The following is a 10,945-nucleotide window of genomic DNA, read 5'->3' on the forward strand; positions in this document are numbered from 1 at the left end:
GCTCATTACAAAGCATAATTAATGAACAACCAAATCCTGCCAAGCCCAACTCCAATGGATTCCAGGCTTGATTTCCCCATGCTGTTCCATGTGGGCAAATTTAACTGAGATAAGGCTAATGAACTGCTCTGCTTTCTGCTAGAGAAAAACGAAGCTCACGCTGTTTGAGACTTCTTTTTACACTTTCGACAGCCAGAGAATAAATTAAAGGAAGTTATATTGTGTCTGGTTTGCTTTTTTCCCCACCCGACTGTAGATGAACCAAGTCCAAGTCTGACTCGTCAAGGACCAAATCTCAAATATTCCCTTCAAAATGTTAAAGAGAAAGTGTAGAATATAGTCTTGAAGGGGAAAATTAAGAACACACTTAGATATTATGAGGCCTGAAATTTAGAGTCAAAATGATACTTAAATTTTATTTTTTAATTTAATACAGAATGTTTCATTTTATAATATTAACCTATCAGTTTGAATAAGTCTGTGGAGGCGATTTCAGAATACTTTTTCCTTTATTAATGAAAGCATGCGCTCAAGCTGCATCTTCTGCAAAGGTCTGTGCAAAAGCTTTCCCTGCACGATGTGAGAATTTTCTAAAGGGCTTTGCGTGGTGTCAGGAATACTTGACTTGCTCCGATTTTAAGTGGCACACAAAATTATCAGCAAGGTTTAGGTCAGGTCACTGCGACTGCTACTTCTCCTCCGAGATAGCTACAAGGCAGACTTCTTGAGTTCTTTAGTACTAGTCTCGACAGTGTAGACAGAATTGTTTTCACCTTTTGAGTTTGTGTGTGATGATATCAAACTATGATGAGGACCCGGGAGGTTTGAAGTACTTTGGCAGGTGTCTTTTTCTCTCGCTGTCTGTCTCGCTGTTTCTCAACACAACAGTGCCACAAATATACAGTCATGAAACTTTAAGTTATGGTGGGTAAGATCAAAAGCAAGACAGTTCAAAAATTTGTATAGTCTGAGCCATGTGTACTGAGCACTCCTCTAATAATTTAGTAATGACAGTTGAGTACTCCAAAGATGGCAAGTTTTGGTGTTCATCTTCTAATGCTGTGATTACTTTGGGCTGCCCGATTGTTTCTTTGGATGGAACTTTTCCAGTCCTAGAGGGACCCGTAATGCTAGCTTTCAGTCTAGCCCTCATTTGACTGTGACCAAGCCCCATATGACATTCTGACACTTTTACTTAATTCTGATGCCACATTATCTGGGTAAACTGAGGACAGGTCATATTAAAAGTAAGTAAATAATGGCTACAAGTGGATGGGAAGTGCCCTCAAGAAGCCTGTCATTTTAAATTTTTGTGTTTTTAGCGCGATAATTAATCTATTAAAGTTGGCTGAACTAAGAGTTTATAAGATCTTCGTGTCTCTACCCTTATTTTCTGTACGGAATGGCTATAAGAGTGCCGATTGACATCTGTATTATGCGATAAGCCATAAGTGTGGGAGTTTAAGGAAACATACATTGAATCATATTTAATAGTAGAACCTTTGCCTATCTATATTTTACATGATGCCTCTGTCTATATGATGTCTTGATCTTATGAAACACATTCATCACGTTATTACTAAACATTTATATCTATCCCCAAGGCACCATTTTTCTTCTTCTTAGCAGCATGAAAATGAGCTTGACCCTTCTATAGCTAGATTGCTCATCATTAACAGTATGCAGTGTATTACCATTGTGCTGTATATCCTGAATAACAGCCATGCAATTTACTGCACTCAGGTTCTATTTAAAGGACTGAGAGTCCAGGTTTGAGAGTCCAACTGAGTTGTATAACTGTAATTTATAGGAGGCAGGGTTGGAGGGTCAGCTGCCAAACAGCACTGCATTAATGAGATTTGATCAAACCCCCAGCACAGACGGTAAGCACGCACTGACATTAAAAAGTTAATGTTATTTGAGTAGTTTTCAGCAGCCTTCTTTTCCCCTGACTCTGCACGTAGTAAGGTCCACAGCTATGCACTGAGCTGTACACACATCTAATAAAGGTTGAAGACATGGAGCAGGGCTTTGAAGTCTTTATTTGAAACAGTTGTCAAACTGTAAAAGCAAGAGAAAAAACTGGCGATGGAGAGATTCAAAGAAAAAGAGATAGTTCTGATAAAGTAGGATTTGCAAAAGTAGCTATTAACTGCCACGGAAACACAATAGGGTAATTAACTACACGGGTTAAAAAGAGTAATTATCAATTAACCCAACATTAATGTAACAGCTACTTACTGTATTCACAAAACAATAGTGACATACAGGTAGTTGCTGGCTTGCTTAGCGGTAAATTGATAAAAAACATGGCTAATCAGCAATCACATAACACCTCAGGTATACCAAAAAGAGTGCCTCTAAAGACTATTCTAGTAAGGGCATTCAGGGTTGGAGTGTAGATGATTTGCTGCTTAATATTTCATTGAGATTCCCTGCCTCTGCTGTCTGAGTTCATGAAGGTTTAGCTTTTAACAGGAGATTAAAAATTAAATGAATGAGCAAGTAAAATACTACACTTAAATATTAGGCAAATCTTTAAAAGGCTAGAATTACTGGTTATGTGATCGAAACAGAGAAAGGTTAAAAAGAAAGGTGAAAGAAACTATGCTATTTAAGCTAGCTAAAATAGTTAGCATTTGAAGGCTAGCTACAAATGCTGAAAAACAGTTTGAATAACTGGTAGACCTAAGAAAGGGTGAAAGGGATGTTAATGTTTGTATTTTGGAATTTATTAGAGTTGTGGAAACAAGTAGTTTACGTGAAGTTCATTTACAATAGCAGAATCCCCCCCATTTTGCTACTGTGTATACCTATGCCTAACAAGATTTAACTTCTGCTGCTTTCAACATAATTATAGTCAATTTGTTTGTCTTTTATGTTATCCAAATTGCTTCTTTCTGTAATTGTTGTCAAGGGTTTTAATTTGATGTGCTACGCTTCACCCCATCTATCAACACTAAATGAGATATGGCAAAATTAAAGGTTAATACAATAATTTAGGTAATGTAGTCTAGCAGATATTTAACTCAACTTTGGCCAGAAATTTTATCTAAACACTAACTTTTCATTTGAACAAATGTCCACTTCATATTAAATAACATTTATCTTAAAGTCAGTTCAAACGAACATATCTGGATTAGGTTAAGTAGGACTGTGTGGGTACACTGGACAAAAAGATGGAAAACTTGGTTTGCAGTGGTGACTGTTTTATGTAGGAGTAAAGCAAGATTGTTTTAAAATCTAAATCTGCCCCATCCAGCATTGCCCATAAATTAATCAGAACCTACTTCCTCTATTGTTTATTCCATTGTTCTTGAGAATTTTAAATGAGCTGTAAACATGAAACTGAAAAACAAGCGAGCTGTGCGTGATCGATAGTACGATCAGCAGCCAGCGGAGAGCGGTTTACACTATCACAACTGGCTCACACATTACTGAGAAATCTTAGTAGGTATAGCCCACTACACTCACTGAAACCGAATGAAGTTAAATACCTTGAAAGATGACAAAAGACCAAAGATCAAATATTAAGGAAACACGTTTTGCTTCAGAGATTATTCATGAGATTTTCCTTCTGCTCCACATTTGTTCTGACGCTTCTCTTTGTCTGAGGTGATTCAACCTAAGTCTAAGTTGAATTAAGGACATTCATTTCTTTTTCATTTCCCTTTTTCCTTCTTAATAAAAATGTACCTTGAAATCATTGTTTTACCTGTTTGAGAATTCATGCTAGATAATCTTTTCTTTTGAATGGTGATCTGGCAACTCTCGGTGGTGGAGATTTTTTTTCTATTAAGAGGATGAAAGATTATTGTACGATTCTTGCAACAGTGAAAAGAGACCTTAGGCAGCCGGCGTTATTAGTGTGAAAAGTGAACCTTGTCTACCTCAGTGTGTCTTGACTAGTCAGTCTCAACCACAATCAGTGAGCTCTCTAAGCCCTTTCTTTCACCAATCCTCCGTAACTCTAGTTGATTTGGCTGTAATCGTAATGACCGTGAAGAAAGTACTAGGTTTGCATGTACTAAGAAAGGCACAAATCACAGTGATGATGCATATGCAGAATTGTGCCCAATTACCAACACCTCTCATGCAAATGTGGTTGTTGCAATTTTGATGCTCTCTGAGGCTGGATTGTGCACGAAACACCTCATTAAATGGAAGAACAAAGAAGGATAATCATGGAAGGCCTGAAAACACCCAAAGAATGTTTAGTTCATTATGTCACTGCTGGTCATTTTAATATATTATATTGCTGATTGCTGATGTTTTTTCCTACATTTTTGTCCACATCATCTTTTTGTACCCTCCAAATGCAGGTACTCACATATACCATTAAATTGCTGTAATTAGAAGTTAAAGCTCAACTTTAATGCTGTGTTAGATGCTAGAATATTCCTTTTGGAGCTATAGTGGTGTTTCATAATTACAAGTAAAGTAAGGAACATTTATATATGTTCCATAAAAAAAACCCCAAACTGTATTTATCTCAGATGATCTGCAGCCTTTTTAAGCTTCACTTTAGTACCTCTAATCTGATTTAACCTATGGCACACACAGTAAGTTACATAGTGTCACATCATCTCACTATTATTGAAATCAGTATGCAGTTTTAAGTTCATCTCTGTTTATCAGACCAGCTGAATGTGTAATGGCTTTAAGTCTTTATATAGTTGAAGTGAAGTTTCCTTTGGCGATTTGTGTGCAAACTTGAAAATTGACAAGCTGCCATGAATAGACAGCTGCAGAGCTCCTTAACTACAGCAACATAAATATATGCTAGATTTTCTTCAGGCAAGGGCCAATAAAATCTACTGAGAAGGATTTCTGCAAATGTACAGATCTGATGTCTAAAGCTGCAACAAGTTGCTCACTTTTTGATGAGACTCGGATGAGCTGCTTAATGTTGTAATACCAGCACATGGTCTAACGTTAATACAGTCTAGCTTGTCAGTCCTGCAGCTAGTCTAAAGTGATTCAGCATAGACAGAACACTCAATGATTATTAATGAGGGGAAAAATATATATATATTCCTCTCTTTCTGCTCCTCATTCACTCCCTGTTTGTCTCGTCAGTGCATTTGAAATGTCTGAAGCAAAGTGTGTCCATAGTGACACACTTTGAATGTCAAATATTACTGCGCGCTGATGAAATGTTTACAGCCTTGCTGTCAACTTCATGTATGTGCAATAGCCAAATGGTTACATAAACATGTAAAACAATTTATGATGCATAACCAGACTGGGTAGTATATCAATTTTTTAAACATAGCATTTCAAATGGGGTTTTATGTTCTTATATAAGTAACCTAAGACCACAACTTAAGAAGGCATATGCAGACAGAGCAAATACAAATTAGGAAAACATCTTCATATCAACATATTACATGCCAGAAGTGTTCACAACATCAGCAAGGTCGGCATGTTTGACAATGAAATTTCATTGGATGCAAAAACGGATAAATCCATTTGGGCTTGTTATTCAATGCTTTATGATTCCTTAGGTTGTCGGTTTGTTAATGGTGCTAAGAATATGTATGTTTTTTTTTAATTTAACATATCTTATGTGTGCATCCACAGTGGACTGGTAAACATACAGGGAGTACAGAATTATTAGGCAAATGAGTATTCTGTCCACATCATCCTCTTCATGCATGTTGTCTTACTCCAAGCTGTATAGGCTCGAAAGCCTACTACCAATTAAGCATATTAGGTGATGTGCATCTCTGTAATGAGAAGGGGTGTGGTCTAATGACATCAACACCCTATATCAGGTGTGCATAATTATTAGGCAACGTCCTTTCCTTTGGCAAAATGGGTCAAAAGAAGGACTTAACAGGCTCAGAAAAGTCAAAAATAGTGAGATATCTTGCAGAGGGATGCAGCAGTCTCAAAATTGCAAAGCTTCTGAAGCGTGATCATTGAACAATCAAGCGTTTCATTCAAAATAGTCAACAGGGTCGCAAGAAGCGTGTGGAAAAACCAAGGCGCAAAATAACTGCCCATGAACTGAGAAAAGTCAAGCGTGCAGCTGCCAAGATGCCACTTGCCACCAGTTTGGCCATATTTCAGAGCTGCAACATCACTGGAGTGCCCAAAAGCACAAGGTGTGCAATACTCAGAGACATGGCCAAGGTAAGAAAGGCTGAAAGACGACTACCACTGAACAAGACACACAAGCTGAAACGTCAAGACTGGGCCAAGAAATATCTCAAGACTGATTTTTCTAAGGTTTTATGGACTGATGAAATGAGAGTGAGTCTTGATGGGCCAGATGGATGGGCCCGTGGCTGGATTGGTAAAGGGCAGAGAGCTCCAGTCCGACTCAGATGCCAGCAAGGTGGAGGTGGAGTACTGGTTTTGGTTGGTATCATCAAAGATGAGCTTGTGGGGCCTTTTCGGGTTGAGGATGGAGTCAAGCTCAACTCCCAGTCCTACTGCCAGTTTCTGGAAGACACCTTCTTCAAGCAGTGGTACAGGAAGAAGTCTGCATCCTTCAAGTAAAACATGATTTTCATGCAGGACAATGCTCCATCACACGCGTCCAAGTACTCCACAGCGTGGCTGGCAAGAAAGGGTATAAAAGAAGAAAAACTAATGACATGGCCACCTTGTTCACCTGATCTGAACCCCATTGAGAACCTGTGGTCCATCATCAAATGTGAGATTTACAAGGAGGGAAAACAGTACACCTCTCTGAACAGTGTCTGGGAGGCTGTGGTTGCTGCTGCACGCAATGTTGATGGTGAACAGATCAAAACACTGACAGAATCCATGGATGGCAGGCTTTTGAGTGTCCTTGCAAAGAAAGGTGGCTATATTGGTCGCTGATTTGTTTTTGTTTTGTTTTTGAATGTCAGAAATGTATATTTGTGAATGTGGAGATGTTATATTGGTTTCACTGGTAAAAATAAATAATTGAAATGGGTATATATTTGTTTTTTGTTAAGTTGCCTAATAATTATGCACAGTAATAGTCACCTGCACACACAGATATCCCCCTAAAATAGCTAAAACTAAAAACAAACTAAAAACTACTTCCAAAAACATTCAGCTTTGATATTAATGAGTTTTTTGAGTTCATTGAGAACACTTGCCTAATAATTCTGCACTCCCTGTATATGACAACTTTCAGCATTTAATTGTATGTCATAAAATGAAGATTTGAATTGGCAGCCTAAAAATACACAAAAAGCAAAGGTTAGGATTACAGCAGACAAATGTGTTAATTATCAGTAGTAGCAGCTGCTCCTTTATGCACAAGGGGTTGCAATAGTTGGTAGCTCCTCGTGTTCGATTTGAGTTTTTAGCATGACCTCTTGCTTGCCAAGCGAATACAGGGAGTGCAGAATTATTAGGCAAGTTGTATTTTTGAGGAATAATTTTATTATTGAACAACAACCATGTTCTCAATGAACCCATCATGTTTTTCTTGAAGGATGCAGACTTCTTCCTGTACCACTGCTTGAAGAAGGTGTCTTCCAGAAACTGGCAGTAGGACTGGGAGTTGAGCTTGACTCCATCCTCAACCCGAAAAGGCCCCACAAGCTCATCTTTGATGATACCAGCCCAAACCAGTACTCCACCTCCACCTTGCTGGCGTCTGAGTCGGACTGGAGCTCTCTGCCCTTTACCAATCCAGCCACGGGCCCATCCATCTGGCCCATTAAGACTCACTCTCATTTCATCAGTCCATAAAACCTTAGAAAAACCAGTCTTGAGATATTTCTTGGCCCAGTCTTGACGTTTCAGCTTGTGTGTCTTGTTCAGTGGTGGTCGTCTTTCAGCCTTTCTTACCTTGGCCATGTCTCTGAGTATTGCACACCTTGTGCTTTTGGGCACTCCAGTGATGTTGCAGCTCTGAAATATGGCCAAACTGGTGGCAAGTGGCATCTTGGCAGCTGCACGCTTGACTTTTCTCAGTTCATGGGCAGTTATTTTGCGCCTCGGTTTTTCCACACGCTTCTTGTGACCCTGTTGACTATTTTGAATGAAACGCTTGATTGTTCGATGATCACGCTTCAGAAGCTTTGCAATTTTGAGACTGCTGCATCCCTCTGCAAGATATCTCACTATTTTTGACTTTTCTGAGCCTGTTAAGTCCTTCTTTTGACCCATTTTGCCAAAGGAAAGGACGTTGCCTAATAATTATGCACACCTGATATAGGGTGTTGATGTCATTAGACCACACCCCTTCTCATTACAGAGATGCACATCACCTAATATGCTTAACTGGTAGTAGGCTTTCGAGCCTATACAGCTTGGAGTAAGACAACATGCATGAAGAGGATGATGTGGACAAAATACTCATTTGCCTAATAATTCTGCACTCCCTGTATTGTGTGTTGGAGGACATAAAGTTGTGAATTTTCACGACACATTTCTTTTTGTAGCCATTTTAGTGTATTTTAAATAAAATTTGAATTGTGTTTTAAAATAAAAAATACTTTGAAATCAACAGATAGCAAGCTCGATCAGTCTGTCTTTCTTAATAACTACATAATATTAAACTTTTCATCATAACTTCTTTTCCCTATATTTACTACTAATTTGCAATTTTCTCCTTTAGTTTCATCAAAAAATGTTGCTGTTTCTGCTCGACTCAACTCTTGAATGATATTTGGTGTTAGTTTTGAGGCAGCTTCCATATTGATTAATTGCCATTTAAATTGTTTCATTTACCTGATTGGTCAGATCACATTGCTGTGAGATTTTTGATGAGATTTAATTGATTACATACCTGATTTGCCATGACAAGTAAGAAGATGAGTTATGGGGGAGCACACACAAAGCCAAAGAAGTAATACTGTACCTAATCACCTGCTATATCGCTACAGTTTTGGTTCGTTTCTGATACTCTCTAATCACTTGCTACATCTTCTATTTAAACTGCACAATCCTCTTTCCAGGGTTTTTATAATCCGGTTATATGGAGAATGACTCGGCAAGCTTTAAAATTCTCCTGTGGGTTAAATGTCTAATTTTACTACACACAATACACATCCCACATTTTGAGAAATACCCAACACATTTAGCAGAACAAGTGAAACACTTTGAACCTCCCGAAAAGGCAAACTGGTGTGTTAAGGAGTTGTTACTTGGCAGAGGATTGCTTGAGAGTCTTACATTCTCCCACAGAACATGCTGTTAACTTGTGCCTAACTACACAATGTGCCAATGTTATCTCTTATCCAGTAAAAAGCAGCATTAAATCCTCTGCAAAATGAGGTGTTTTCATCATTAACGCTTCTCCTGGCAAGGTCTACATGCACCTCCCTTCACTGGTGGCCTATTCTTCAGCAGTGTGACTTTTCCCTTCCTTCTACATCAATTTCAAATTCTCGACACTTAACCTTGTCAGGATGGAAAAGATTACCAGAAAGATACCACCACTGAGTTGCCAAGGGCAGCTCTGCTGTGGGTACAAATGTGATATTTTTGCAATTGTTGGACCTGATCTCATCCAGTAAATTTATTAATATCTGTTGTCTGTTATCATAAACCTCATTTGAAATGAGGATGGAATAAAGCAGTGAAAGAACGGAGGTGACTTGCATCATAATAATTGAATTGAAACCCCAAAGATTCTACTAATCTCCAAATGTCCTCTTTACTGAGAACAGTTTGTACCAAAAAAACCCTTTATATTGAATTAAAACTAGTTTTTAATATAAATTTTATGTTTTTTTCCCTCTTTTATTTACCAACCCGAGACTCAGATTTGCTGTCAGACACTAAAAGAATAAAGATTTACATGGGTACTGCTTAATGAATCACCCCAAATATGTGATTGTCTTTTTGTCCAAACTGTCATCACACAAACAACTCACTCAATGGCCACTTTGATTACCTTGCTTCTACATGGTCGGACACCTTTTATCTTCAGAATTGCTTTAATTCTTCATGGCATTGAGTCAACAAGGTGCTGGAAACATTCCTCAGAGATTTTGCTCACAGTTACTGCAGATTTGTGAGCTGCACATTCATGACGCAAATATCCCATTCCACCAAATCACAGGGGTGCTCTACTGGATTCAGATCTTGGAGGCTTGGAGGCTAAGTGAGGGCAGTGAACTAGTGAACTAATTGTGATGTTCAAAAAACCAGTTTGAGATACTGTGAGCTTTGTGACATCTGTGTTATCCTGCTGGAAGAAGGCAGAAGGTGGATACACAGTGTTTATACAGGAATGGGCATGGTCAGCAACAATACTCAGATAGGCTGTGGTATTTAAATGGAATTCAAGGGCTCAGAGTGTGCCAAAAAAATATCCCCACACTGTTACATCACCAGCAGTCTGAAGCCTTAATGCAAAGCAGGATGGATCCATGATCTCATGTTGTTTATGTCAGATTCTAACAGCACGATGCAGGTGTCACAGCAGAAATTGAGACACACCAGACCAGCCAGTGTTTTTCCAATCGTCTGTTGTCCAATTTTGATGAACCAGTGTAAACTGTTGCATCGATTTCTGACTCTTAGCTGACAGGAGTAACATGTGGTGTGGTCTCCTGCTGCCATAGCTCACTGCTGCAATTTGCATATTTTCTCTCTTTTGGACCATTCTGTAAACCCTAGAGTTGATCGTCCAGGAAAGTTTCTGAAAGACTCAGACAAGCCATCTGACATCTACAGTCATGCCATGTAAGTCCCTTAATTACCTTCCCCCCCGATCTGATTCTTACTTTGAACTTAAGCAGAGCATTTTGACTGTTTTGTCTTCATACCTAAAGGTACTGAGTTGCTGCCATGTGATTGGCTAATCAGATTTGTACTAACAAGCAGTTTAACAGGTGTACCTATTAAAGTGGGCAGCAAGTCTATAGTGCTTGTTTTTTTTAAATAAAAAAAATCTTTTAATATACTCCTTTACATTACAACATCCAAATTCACTGTTATGACTTTTAAATTTGGATAATCTTTTAAAAAAGCTTAACATAAG

Source organism: Aulonocara sp. 'chitande type north' Nkhata Bay, linkage group LG8, assembly GCF_057382095.1.
Source record: "Aulonocara sp. 'chitande type north' Nkhata Bay isolate Kocher_YH1m ecotype deep benthic linkage group LG8, A_spYH_male_GT1.1, whole genome shotgun sequence".
Taxonomy (NCBI): domain Eukaryota; kingdom Metazoa; phylum Chordata; class Actinopteri; order Cichliformes; family Cichlidae; genus Aulonocara; species Aulonocara sp. 'chitande type north' Nkhata Bay.